This window comes from Montipora capricornis, chromosome 7 (assembly GCF_036669925.1).
Source record: "Montipora capricornis isolate CH-2021 chromosome 7, ASM3666992v2, whole genome shotgun sequence".
NCBI classification, from domain to species: Eukaryota; Metazoa; Cnidaria; class Anthozoa; order Scleractinia; family Acroporidae; genus Montipora; species Montipora capricornis.
The window spans coordinates 12679642-12694402 of NC_090889.1; the positions used below are offsets into that span (position 1 = coordinate 12679642).

The following is a 14761-nucleotide window of genomic DNA, read 5'->3' on the forward strand; positions in this document are numbered from 1 at the left end:
CCCAAATAAGGATGCCGAGGCAATTAAATTTTTTCAATACTTGTCAACAACTTTACGTGCGATGGATTTTGAAAGAGACGACAATGTGATCATAGGAGGAGACTTTAACTGTCCGCTAGATCCGGCAAAGGATAAAAAGGGAGGGATTTTAATTCCGCGTTAGCATCTAATTAATTCGATTGAAAATATCCAAAGTGAATTCAATCTCCATGATATTTGGCGTGTTAAGAACCCTACTACCATTAGTTTTACATGGAGTAAAACCTCTCCTTTTATATTTTGTAGGCTTGATTATTGGCTGATTTCCGATAGTTTACATGATTTGGTTACTCGAGTTGACATTATAGCTTCAATAAAAACTGATCACTCTGCTATAGTATTAGAATTAAATGAAATTGAAGAGAATTGTAAAGGACCAGGTTTTTGGAAGCTAAATACTTCTTTATTAGCCAATCCAGAATATGGGAAGACGATCACTAGTGAATTGCCTACTTGGGTAGAAGAAGCAATTGATTTGTGATTTGTCAAATGATAGAGTAAAATGGGACTGGTTAAAATTTAAAATTAAGATGAGTTCAATCGCTTTTTCAAAGAAAATGTCCCGAGAGCGTCGGAAGTTGGAGGAGGAACTGAATTCTAAATACCAAGATGCACTAAATAGATTTCAGCAAAACCCTTCGAGTGTTACAAAACAGGAAGCTGAAAAACTTAAAAGTGAACTTGAAGCATTGTATGATCAGAAAGTTGAGGGGATAATTGTTCGCTCCAGAGCACGCTGGCATTAGCATGGCGAGAAGAATAGCAAGTATTTTCTTAATTTAGAAAAAGGTAATCATATTAAAAAGCATTTAAGAAAGTTGTACATCAGTGGTACAATTTCAACGGACCCTTTTGAAATAATGGATGCTCAAAAGTCGTTTTACAGTAAATTATATCAAAGACAACAAACAAATCAGAACAGTGCTGAAGCTAATTGTTTCTTGGACAATCCTAGTATCGCAAAACTTTCTGAAGAACAAAGAACAAGTTGTGAAGGCAATATTACTATCGAAGAATGTGAGAAAATTTTGGGCTCTTTCCAAACGGGTAAAACTCCTGGTATTGATGGAATTCCAATAGAATTTTACAAAACGTTTTGACCACTCATTGGGGCCTATGATTATAAAGAGATGTCTTCATCACAAAGGCAAGCTATTATTACTCTTATCGAGAAGAAGGGAAAAGACAGAAATTACTTAGAGAATTGGAGACCGATTTCCTTGACAAATGTAGACGCAAAGATTGCATCGAAAGTAATTGCAGCTAGAATCATCCTGGCGTTACCTGAAATAATTCCCTCCACTCAAACAGGGTATGTCAAAGGCAGATTTATAGGGGAAGCAGTAAGATCAATCATCGATGTAATGGACTATACAATTACAAAAGGGCAAAATATACCCGGTATATTACTTTTTATTGATTTTGAGAAGGCTTTTGATAGTCTTGATTGGAATTTTATGCTAAAATGCCTGAATGTATTTGGTTTTGGCCCCAGTGTTATTAGATGGATTGAAACATTTTATACAAATATATCTAGCTGTGTTTTGAATAATGGTCTGTGTTCCCAGTATTTTGAAGTACAAAGAGGAGTGAGACAGGGCGATCCACTGTCCCCTTACTTATTCATTATTGCTGCTGAAATTCTAGCAATCGCGATCCAAACCAATACGGATATTCAGGGCCTTAAAATCGGAAAGGAAGAGTTTAAGTTAGTTCAATATGCTGATGATCTTACTGTTTTCGTGCCAAATGTTGCGTGTGCATAACTTGTTTTTCATTTGCTCGATCAATTTCGATTCTGTTCTGGTTTAAAAGTAAACTACTCTAAAACTGAAGCCATGTGGATTGGCTCTTTAAGAGATAGCACAGCGACGCCCTTGGGGTTGACATGGCGTGGGAGTGTTAAAGCCCTTGGGATTGTTTTCACTTATAATACAACTGTTCAATTACAAACAAACTTCTATGACAAATTGAAAGACATCCGACCGCAGACGCGATTATGGAGTTGCCGAGGCCTGTCACTTTTTGGTAAAATTACTATTATTAAATCTTTTTTAACTTCCAAAAATGTTATATATTTTTTCAGTTCTGCCTACTCCAGAGGCGTTTATTAAACAACTTAACACTATCGTTTATAACTTTTTGTGGAAGGGACCCGATAAAGTTGCTCGACCAGCAGTAATTAATGACTTAAAGTACGGAGGTCTGAACTTAATGGAAAGAAATTTTTTGTCTGGACAACACAGCTGTTTCCAAAGCCTTTCTTATGGTGAGATCCATTTCGTCTGAGACCTTTGTAAGGAGCTTCCAGTTTAAGATTTTGAATGATATCAGTTTTACTAATCATCGTCTAGCTAGGATAGGTTATGTCCAAAACGACCTTTGTACTTTTTGCGGAGTTGAATCAGAAACTTTATATCACTTATTTTATGAGTGCTCTTTCACAAGCCAAATCTGGAACGATTTCGCATCCTTTTGGTTTCTGGTTTCTAGCAAACGAGTGGACCACACTTTACAAGATGTGTTATTAGGTAAATTAGATGCAGAAGTAAATTTGCTGAATTTCTTCATTACACTTGTTAAACTACATATTTGGATAAGTAGGAATCATGGTGTAACTCCTAATCTAAGTGCTTTTAAGGATATAGTTAAGGCTAAATTTAGAACGGAGAAATATATAGCTATGAAAAATAACACAGAACGTAATTTTCAGGCTAGATGGCAACTTTACACAAATAGTTTATTGGATACTTAATTAAAACATTTAATTACTTTTATTAATGGGACATGTAAAATTATGAATATCAGTAATGGTAGGTGTTATTATTAATGAGATATAATTGTTTGAACTAAAAAAAGGAAGTCTGAAATAAAGGTGGAGAAGTGAAAAAAAAAAAGCACATGGGAAGTTTGATTGGAGTGCACAAAAGGTGCACAAGAGTTACTAGAGGAATCAGCTTCTTGTCAGTGTTCTACAAAGTTGTAAAGTGCAGGCTACAGATGGTTTTCAATCACATGATGAGACGGTCATATTGGTGCACAAAACAATAGCAAATTAGGGCTCGTGTTTTGCATTATAATAGAGTCAAATTCCCAAAAGACTTTTTGCCCTATTGTTCTGTGTACCAACATGACTGCTGTGACTTCAGGTGAAAAACACCTATATCAAATCCTGATGAACAATTAGTAAAAACATTCAATTCAATTTTCTTACAACATACTTTCACACAGACTTATTAAGGTAAAACATATCACTGACAAGTATTAAGGTGCAATGTGTTAACACCATGCAACAGATTATGTAATCTACAATTAACACACTGAGCCATTGGCGTATATAACCAGCGCAATTAACAAATGCAAAACAAGGTGTACATTACAAACAAAATAAAAATTAAGTGATATCAAATTTTAATGTTCCCGTGAGGAGTGAATCAACGATGAAATGATATATGAAATGGATCATATGAATTGCAGATATGAAATCAAGTGAAGCTATGATCCTCGCAGTTATGAAGTTTTCAGGCTTCTTTACGCAATCGCAAAAATTGCGTTCATAACTGCGACGATCATAGCTTCACTTGATTTCATATCTGCAGTTCCATATATGATTCATTTCCTATATCATTTCATTGTTGATTCATCCTTAACGGGAACATTAGAACCCACAAATGACCAGCTCCCAACGTCAGTGGATTCAAAGCTCAGTTGGTTAGAGCGTCGCACTTGTATCGCGAGGTCACGGGTTCAAACCCCTTAATTTTCCAGGCTTCTCTACGCAATTGCAAAACTTTGTTATCTCAAAGAAAGACACATGTTGGTTGGATAAAGGGAAAAACAGCACATAAGGCCCACAAATATGTTATCAGTAGAGAGTCAAATCACGATCTGGAGACGAATGATCGAAAGCATTTCATCAATTTGTTATTGTTTAAACAGGGAAGTGTTCATGTGCAGTAGACTGTTTCCTTGACCTTACCTTTACTATTTTTATTGATTCTCTAAAACAAATAACCGGGATCAGTTTTTTTAACGGTATTGGCTTTAGGCATGTTTACAGTTAGAAATTTATAATGGCCAAATTGATATCACATGTGTGCGCTTAAATTTGAGATGTAACATATAACAATAACAGTTCAAAATAGGCAATATTAAATTCAAATCCGCCATCTTTGTTTTTATGTATGCAAACGAGGCTATGACGTATATAGTCAAGGATTTCTCCGTAGGACTAGTAAACAAGGAAAACACAGGCCAGGAGAGCGATACTTTGTAGACTTAAATATCTAATAATCCTAAGGGTAAATTATCTTGATGTTGGCTGCACCATCAGAACAGATTTACGTCGTGGTCGTTAAACAGGGTATTATATGTGAGTTATATGCAGAAGTTATATAAAGTGAAAGGGAGTTTGCAGTGCTATCCCGCTCTCATTGCTGTGAAATAGGCGCCCAGGAAATCAAGTTTAATCTGTTTACTGTGGCTTTCTACGAGACCTCTGTTACAACTTCAAAACAAACGATGGATTTATATATTTCCATCGAATGGTGAAAGTAAATCGTCTCAGTAGTTTCTATAAAGCTAACAAAATTTAACTACATTTCAAGTGGAGTATATTTTACTGCCTGGAAAAGCGCACAACAGTGAAAGTCGTCTATATATAGCTTGATTCAGGTTTCTCGCTCCAACATGATATTTTGGACTAGTTGACTGGGATTTCAGGCTGAAGCGAATGTCACCAAAACCAATATTCACTTACCTGAAGATCTCGCCTAAGGTCCTCCTTGGTAAAATGACAGATCCGAACTGACAATATAGCAGTCAGGTTGGAAGAATCCATCCACGTTTTATTTTCGCTGGCCAACTTTTCTTTAAATTTTCATTTTCCGGCGGAAGCTTCGGGTTTTTAGAATTTTTAAATGTGCTGCTTTCAAGTCTAGACATGTGTCTATTCCCCCCCCCCCCCCCCCCCTCCCCTGAGAAAGCGTACTCCGTTACAGACCGAATGCATTAATGGCGGCTTAAAAAATATTCTTTTGTTTATGTGCTAATTAGACGCACTAGCCTCGTCTGCATGTACAAAATACAAAAGAAATGTTGCTTGAGAGTCTAATTAGCACATAAACAAGAGAATACACTTTTGGCCACCATTTATGCATTCGGTCTATAATTCTTGGTTTTCACATGACGTCACGACCGCCATGTTGGTGCTCTAAACAAAGAAAAGGCGGCCATATTGGTGCCCCGACCGAATCCTCTGGGAATTTAACTCTATTATTATGCAAACGCTTCCTTTTGTTTTCATTGAAAAACATGGCTGTTGATCACGTGAGTGAAAACCAGCAATTGTTATTTGAAGTTGCAAAAATATTTTGAGGCATCATATTACTGCTCCTCACAAAGGTGAGAAATTGATAGTTTCAGACTGAACTATTTTCATGGAATTTTATGTTTAATACTTGCTTTTTTAACAAGCAAATGGCGTAATATCTTGCTAAAAATAAAATGTGTGGAGACTAGAATCTTGCTTGTGGTGTCTCCTTTAGAGCTACATCTTGCAAGGCAAAGCTAAAAAAAAGGCTTGTCACAGATATTTAATCAGGACTTACATGATTCCTGCAGACACTTACATGTATCTCTGCTGCATGTCCTCTTGCGTATTCTGGCCTCTCCTATGACGGGAGGAGTTCGTCAGGCTCATCAGCACCTTTCAAATGGGTTTTGGGAGGCAATCCTTGCCCCACCCATTATTCTCTTTTTTGGAAATCAATCAAAAGACAATTACATTAAGATGCCTCCCTTGATTTGCCACTACTTTATTGACTCATTCTCAAATGTTTTAGGCTAACTTTAAGGTGTGCTGTGTTTGTGGACTTACAGCGACTTAAAGCGACGTAAGAGGACGAAGAGTGACTTACACAGAACCCATATGCTCACACTTATGATTTTTCAGCTGCTTAGTCGAAAACGTAAGAAAAATGTGAGCCACTCTGGTCAGTTTGTGCCGTTTTTCCTTTGCTCTGACTACGGTTGGCTGACTATCTTTTTAGATATCTGGCCATTAGAGAGTGCTTTAGGCCCCGAGGAAGTGTTAGTGCTAGTGATATATCCACTAACTATAATTAATATTGTCTCCATTGAACAGGATTTTCACTTCCTAGGAAATTTAATCCAAAATTAAGCATATTTCTTGACTCTTGAAGGAAATACTGACGTCTCTTCTCAAGCGATAGTAATTTTAGGGAGCTTTTAAGCATCGACAACGGCGATGGCAACGGGAACATCACAAATTTGCATATTTAGAGGCTAAAAACGATAGCTTTCCACGCCCTGCACGTGCATTTTTCACTTTTGTCCATTTTATTGCCGTCCTCTGCAAAACAACGGCGTTGAAGTTTCTAAAGAGCGTCAGCACTTGAGGATAAATTGTTATTTTCTCCCCTAAATTAGGACCATTGTCATTTTTGAGAAAAAAGGTTCAAATAGTCACGAAGTGATTACAATATGACGTGACTTTATATTTTGAGATGACGTTCTTATTGCCGTCGCCGTCGTCGTTGTAAGAGTTCCCTAATGAACACTAGGAATTCCGGAATGGAACCGCAGAGTCCTCAAAGTGCTCTTTCCTGCTAGATATTTCATGGGAGATTACATTTACATTACTTATAGAACGCCTCCCTTGTGATATTAAGCACGCCACATGTGTTGTATTAATACATCTACGATGTCTTAGACGTCCTCTAGTGTAAATACGGACATTGCAGACGATCTTGCTGTTCTCGGCAAAGGTGAATAAGAGTATAATAGGCATTTGTTTGGTGCTCTTGATAGATTGTGTGAGGCTGGGCGAACTATGAATGGCGACAAGTGTGAGCTAAGGCTGAGAAAGCTCACGTTTTTCGGTCATGAACTGTCAAGCAATGGTGTTAGTCAAAGTGAAGAGAAGATTATCGCTATCAGAGATGCTAGACCTCCTAAGAGGCTAGTGAGGTTCGATCGTTGATGGGGCTGGTTCAGTATTACGCAAGGTTCATGACCTACATAGCACCTGTTATTAAAGATTTGAACAGAAAAGGGGTTCCGTTTTAATGGGGTCCAGAGCAACATAGCGCGTCTCAAGAGCTGAAATGCTCGATCACTCAGGAAAAATCTCTTACTTTCTACCCACGTTGGTAATAGAACCAGGATTATCGCTTATTCTTCGACGGTTGGTTTAGGGCCAGTACCTACCCAGCAGCAGGGAGTTGCGTGGAGAGTCGTTGGGTATGCGTCAAGTAGTCTCTGACTGACGTGGAGAAGTGGTATAGTCATACAGAGAAAGAGTTTTAGTTTGTGCTTGCGAAAGGTTCAGTATGTATGTGTCATGTCACTGTTTCCAATTGGAGATAGATTACAAGCCGTTGGAGCGCATTTACTCGCGCGCATCAAAATATTGCGCCCGGTGTGGTGTGCCGTCCGCGAAGGACAAATGATGAATATGCCTTATCGAGATTAAACTCTGCGAAGCAGTCAAGAGGTGGGGAGGAGTATGAGTCTGTGAGAGCAATCGTCGAGAATTGCATGCCTCTAGCTTTCACGCGAAGGGAGATGAAAGAAGCTGGTACCTGTAATGGTGCAGCAGTGAGTCAAGTTAAGGGTTGCGTGAGAGCAGGAAATCGGGAACGTTGTACAGTTCCTTCAAATGTACATATCAAGGACGACTCTGAACTGTGTATTTACGGCGAGATTTTGCTTCGAGAGACTAGAATTGTAGTTCCGAAGGCTTTCCGGGAGAAGGATGTGAGACTGGCTCACGAGGGCCATCAAAGTATCGACTTCACAGCAAAGTCTGGTGGCCAATCATGGATAGAGATGTAGAGCAGCTATCCAAGGTCTGTCATGGCTGTCAGATGACTTCTCGTTATGACAAACCAGAATCAATGTCCCGTATTTTGCCGCCAAGTGCTCCCTGGCAGTATTGCTGCGCGGATCTCCTTGGACTTCTACCCACAGGAGAAAGCAATTTGGTGGTTGCATATTATTCAGCAGATTTGTAAAGTAGCCATTTTGAAGTCCACTAGCAGTGCCAAGATTATTGAGGCCATTTTCCGTACGTTTACAAGATTTGGTGTGCCGTTTACTTTGCGAAAGGACAACGGACCACAATTCGTGTCAGAAGAGTTCCAGATGTTTCTTCGTGTACATGGTGTTGAATAACGTAGGACTACGCCGTTATGGCTGCAAGCTAACGGCGAGGTGGTACGCCAGAATATTTTGTTGCTTAAATGTTAACAGATTATGCATCTGGTGAAGAGCTAGTTTTGTGGTTGACGGCATACAAATCTACCCAGGTGCTACACCTTTTTCTGTGATGTTTCGTTGTTTTGACTAGAGATGCGGAAGAGAGAATGGTCCAGGATGAGCCGAGAGCACGACACTCAGGCTGAGCTTAAAAGCTGGAATGGGAAGTTACTGCAAAGAGGCCGAGAGCACAACGCAGAATTGAGTCAGATGGAGACGCTTTTTTGATTGCTTATGCTTCAAAGGGAGCGAAGCGGGTGAGTAAGTAAGATACATTGTCGTTGCAAAAGTTTTGAAATCTGTCCTGGTTTTCCCATGCTTACAATCTTCCAGTGACTAAAAATAGACTTTTACTCGTATTTTCCTCTATCAAATGAAAATATCTGTAAAAAAGAACGAAAAGAAGAAAATTATGAAATGATCTGATTATGTGATTACATTTGTTTTACCCTACGAAGCTGAAGCTCTCCAAAGGCCATTTTCTCGGGCATGCAAGCAAGTCTTTTACATCAAAACCAATGGACCATTTCCGAGTTGCTGTTTGTCTCGGTTTGTCTTGGTGCTCAACTATTGTAAGGCAAATGAGTTTGATTTGCATAACAATTCGCAACTCATTTCCATTTGAGTGGTTGTGCACCAGGACTCGCTTTGAAACTGAGGTGTGCAGCAACTCGGAAATGGGCTATTGGTACGTAGGCAAAAGCAGAAATCCAAGGCATGGTTACAAATGGTAGAGCAGAATTGATGAAGTGGAGTCTGTTAACAACTAATAAATAAATATCTAACGAAATGACTTGAAAAGATTCCAGATTAAAGGTGGAAAACTTGTTTTGCACTAAATGTCTCGGTGCTCCCTCCCTTGCCAAAAAAATGAACTAGAAAACCAAGGAGAAACTAATAGACATAAAAGTTTAGAACAGCGAAAAACAATTTTATTTACGGCAAAATTAAAGAAATGTCTCGTCCTTGGACTATCATGAAAGCGTAGAGGATATATTCTCGTATTGGGCGGAGTTGCGAGAGAGATGCGACGTCAACAAAGAGTCCGTGAGGATGTTTAAACAAAGCGTCCCGAAAACTCATCAAATCACTCGCGACCACGCAGGGAATGAAAGGTAAGCAAATTCTGTTTATCTGATTGTCAGTAAAACGGATTTTGGCAAAGAAAGGTTGAGATTTATAGTTTTTATAGAACATTTCCTGTATTAAATATCGTGACGTCAAGCGGCCTCAAATCCTTAGGGGATTCTGCCTGTGGCAAAGCTATAGGAGGATCGCGATACAAAGTCTAATTACCTTGTTACTCTCAATGAAAGCTGGCATTTCTGGGGGCAAATTCCTTTCGTCGTAAGTATCATGACCAGTATTCATAAGGAGGGGGATCTTCATATATAACGATCCTTTTTATCCCAGTCCTGGTCTCTGCCGTCGGCGCAGTTTCTTTTAATTCTTGTGGTGGACGAGCTCTGAGGATGCAAAAATGTATTGTCCTAAAAAAACAAGCATACCAGAGAAAGCTTGGGTATACTTCACAGGGCTGGCGCAGTGATGAGAGCATGCACTAGCACACCTTTCACCGACGTGGCTCGGGTTCGTTTCCCTTACTTACTCATTGTCAGATGTGGGTTGTGTTTGTTGGTTCTCTTATCTGCTCCGAGAAACTTTTGCCCGGGTACTCCAGTTTTCTTATATCCTCAAATACCAATGTTTGACTTGATCTAAGTTAAATTGATTTCATTTCTATTTTCAGTGACCCCAATATTAGTTCCCCGGTGCTTGAATGCTTGACACTTAAACAAAGTTCGTCTTCATTACCAGCACAAAGGCATAACTTTGTCGTCAATTATGAAAAGTTTGGGCAAGCCGGAGTTTATAATTATATAATTAGCTCACACAAATTTATTAGATGCTCGGCCAGACGAGGCATTGAATGACGTTGATCAGAATGTAATAACTCACGTTGGACATATTTGTAGTTTTCATGCACCACCTATTTATTTGTTAGTATACGTCTGCAAATGAAGATTGACTTTATAAAAAGAGTTGATATGCAAGAAAATAACCAATAGGTCGAATTAATTTGTTTCATTGCTTATTTGTTTTTGAAAAGTCAATGTTTAACGTATTAGCCTGCAAGTGGAACATATTTTTCTTTGTAAGTCTTTTAGTTACCACGTAATAAAGTTGCTGGCTTGTCTCGTATCAGGACACAACAACGTAAAAACCAAACCGCAAAGAGAATAGCGATAACATAAGTGAAATAATAGGTCCGCAATGCGTACTTGGGGTCTTATGCTTAGTTTAACTCCATTCAGCCAACCATGCGTCCATGCGTGATTGGTTGAAAATTTCCATAACAATGCAGCAGTTAAATGGGTTCAGAATTTTACATCGATGACTTGCCGCTAGTCTTTCTCTTTTTGCCATTTGCACAGTTTAGACAACTTTTGGTGCACACTACATCATCTCTATCAGCTATTTACTAGTAACAGAAGCACTAGAATGGCTAAAAAAAAAATCATGGCACTGTCATTTAATCATATGATCTTGTAAATGATCAAGAGAATGCTGAAATTCAACTAGAATTCTAAGATGAATCATCAGTAGATAAGGTGTTCAATGAACAAGTCCCCTCAGAGCTTGATGTAAATTCCAAAACTACTGGAAATCACAGTTCCACCAGCAATAACAATGTATAAACATTCAAGAGGAATATCTGATGACCAATTACGTCAATCAGTTAGATCATTAAATAATTAAAAATGCAATGCAAAGCTTTCAACAGGGTGCTTTCATGGACTAGAAATAAATGAAAACCTCAACTGCCTGTAGTCACAAAATGTTGAACCAATTTTGTTTATAACTGGAGGTGGTGGTGCTGGGAAAAGCTATTTAATTAAAACAATTTATAACACTGTAGTAAAAATCTATAGACCCTGAGAATCCAGCAGTGTTACTAGCAGCATCTACTGGAGTAGCAGTAATAAACATTGATGGTACACACAGCATTCGCAATATCTAAAAATACAGGTGATGATGTGGGGGAAAATCTAGGTCCTACAATATTTCATATCATTGATCCAGCAACCACTATGTCCGCCGTCTCTAGTCAAGGAAATGAAGTAATCTTTGGTGTGAATGCTGGAAAGCAATGTGTAGCAGTGTCACTTCTCTCTATATTTCTTCGTGCCATAAGGCACATAAGGCTTAGACATTCTCTTTCCATCCACTTCGGTTTGCTGCTAAAGCTCTGACAGTCGTTCATGATTGCTACCCAGCTACTCGTCTTTCGTCTTCAACCATTCTCCTCTATGTTATTTTCGGTCGACCTGGTCTCCTCCTCCCCTCTGGCCTCCACTCCAATGCTGTAACACTGTGCTCCTCTCTGTTCTTCCTCAATATATGCCCGATCCAATTCCATCTTCGGCGTCTGATCTCATCACTTGTTCTTTTCACTCCTGTGGTCTCCTGGATTTGTTGGTGCAAGATGGTCCGTGGCCATCTTATTCTCAGTATGCGTTTCATGCATTTGTTGGAAAGCATCCAGCTTTTTTTCTTCTGTTTTCGTGAGTTTCCAAACTTCGCAGCCATACATCAAAACTGTTCTGACGAAGGGCTAACGCTCGAAACGTCAGCTTTTAGAATCTCTGTACGGTGGCCAATTTACATTATCAACTCCGTTGATAAAACCAAAATTTTTGTATACAATAATTGTTGTTTGTTAACTACTGGCATTCATACACTATATTGCAATGAATACACTTTAACAAATATTGAAACCATGTCTGGAACATCAGTTAACAGCAAATAGTCATTTGTTCGCACAGAACATCTTACGGAACTGTATAGATTATTCCCAATAACCAAAATATTGTTCAAAGTAGAATTATCTTGTATTTGATGGTATATAATAGCAGTAAGTGACATTGCTACACATCGCTTACCAGCATTCACGCCAAAGATTGCTTCATTTCCTTGACTAGAGTCAGCGGACACAAAGGTTGTTGGATCAATGATATCAAATATTGTAGGACCTCCACATCATTTGCTTGCCTTATCAGCAATGGGATGTAACCATTGTAGCACATCATTTGTGTAAAGCAAAACATCACCTCATTACACGACTTGTAATGTCCAACAACTTCTTTTAATGTTGGCAAGTAAAACAAATTTAAGCGAAACATCATAAGCATCGTATTCCAAAATCGCCCTCGCACACGTGAAAATGCATCCTTGGCTTTCACAAAATTGTTGTGACAGCCGATCCTTGACCGGTATTGTTCGATTGTTCGGTTCCCATGCTGGCGGTTAGTAGCAGACAACAGTAAGAGTACGAAATACTATTCTTTGAGAGTGCAAGACTCTTATTCAATGCAAGTATCTTTTTAGAGTCTATAACTCTTTCAGTTTGAAGTGTAACCCACACCGATACTTCAAGCCGATAAATACTGGCTTGTGAGAGCTTGTGAGATACTTGTGAGATATGTGATGCAACTCGCACCGGATTTTCAAGCCAATGAATGTGGGCTTGCGAAAGCGTCTTAGCTTCAGTGCAGTCCGCACTAAACACAAGCCGAGTCTAGATATGTTGACGTGCGTAAGTAAACAACTGCAGTATCGATATCGCCGAGGAAACTCCACTCAGCGATGTCACCCGGATGCAATAACAAAGAACAAACGAGGCAGTGTAGTTACTTTTGCAATGAAAGAAAAAATAACAATCAGAAACAGCACGACAGAGCAATTTTGAAACAGAAATCACTTACCTTGAACAATTACAACTAATTTACGACGGAAAGCTCTTCAAAATTTTCCCAAAACAGGGAAAACAACCGCAGATTTAAATACACAACGACTCCGTACAACACGCTAGAGGCAATGGCCGACACTTGAAAAAAATGACTCGCAATTACTAGTACCCAGTCTCATGCCAGACTTTTTTACTCTCGGAGATCTGTAACGTGTCATCTCGTCCTCAAAGTGACAAACCCACTGACTGACAATCAAGATCTGCCTCTGACTTAGGGGGGAGAGGACAAAACGCGGAGCCCTACTCCATGGAGTACCCTAAGCACCCATTTTAAAAAAGGTTAGCTTACATGAAGTAATCGGCCATCGCAACAATAATCGAAAGCTAACTTTTTTTTTAAAATGGGTGCTTAGACATAAATACTGTTGAACAATGCTGTTTAAAAAACATGACATGATAACCCGTAACCTTGAGTGACCTTGACATGATAACTGTATAATCTGCAGTTATGACGTCACAGGCGCTGATTTCGAAAATTCAATGTAGGCTTTCGGCCAATCACAAAAGAGTTAGAGAGTTGAATGTATAATAATGTTGAAAGACTGTAGCAAAAGGTTTCAACTTCATTTTACATTCGAGGACCAAAGAAATGTTGAATGAATTCTAAAGGAAAGTTTAATTAAGCACTTTTTAGCTCGTTCATCATCGATTTGATACCAATTCAACATGTTTCAACTCGATTAACAGGGGATGGGAAACGGTGTTGCAAGTGTTTGCCCGCGGGAGGCCTTAAGTGACTAAAACAGGCGGTTGACTGAAAAGTCCAACTCCTCTTGGAATAGCTGGAATTCCTATGATTCTTTTCTTATAAATAACTTTAAAACTCCAAAAGGAATACTGTATTTCGCGGACTGGACTGTACTGGACTAGTAAAACGAGGACTAATAAAACGAGGACTAGTAAAAACGCGGACTTGTAAAAAGCGGACTTCATTTCTTTAAAGATTTTTGTTTTTAAACGGTAACGGACTTTAGAAAAAAAACTAATTTTATACGAAGGCGACAGCACAAGACTTGATGCCGAACCAAGTTTAACAACTCTGTCCATTCGTTTTTATGCTATTTTATTTCGACGGTTTAGCGAGCGAAACAATCCCTGTTTGACCTTTTAGCTACAAAAGGGGTTGATATGCGCCAGTTACAAACGATTTAAAAAGTTTTGGCCACGAAATAAATTTATTTAGCACCAGTTTTCATCGAATCAATAATGAAGGAGCCGGTTGAATAATAATAATAATAATAATAATAATAATAATAATAATAATAATAATAATAATATTCAGTAGTGCATTTATCGCCAACAGCTTTCTTCAGGGCACTCTTGCATGTTTTAACTAATGCTTCGGCACAGCCGAATTTCGTAACAATTACACGACGCAATATCCCATGCTAATATTGACAAGCTTACCGCTCTAAAAAGAATGAAAAGAAGCATAATTACAGCTTTAGTTCAACAAGAAAATTAATAGCGTTTCTAAGCTATGACGCGCTGATCTACAGTATTTAGGACTAAAAACCCCGTTAAAGACGGTTAACTTTCAATTGTTTTGCTGGGTACTACTATTTCAATACTCTAAAAAACTCGATTTTCCGGGAGGTTGTCTCATTAGACTAGTGGATATCGGAAACTGCA

The 14761-nt window shown here is 38.7% G+C and overlaps 1 long non-coding RNA gene across 1 annotated transcript; it reads right to left on the bottom strand.

The window, feature by feature from the left end:
* Window positions 1–5202: 5202 nt before the first annotated feature.
* On the bottom strand, window positions 5203–13560 carry LOC138058211 (uncharacterized). Its single transcript, XR_011133822.1, has 3 exons — window positions 13086–13560; window positions 9616–9785; window positions 5203–8702 (listed from the first exon to the last, which is right to left on the bottom strand). It is a non-coding gene; the product is annotated as an uncharacterized lncRNA (long non-coding RNA).
* Window positions 13561–14761: the final 1201 nt, after the last annotated feature.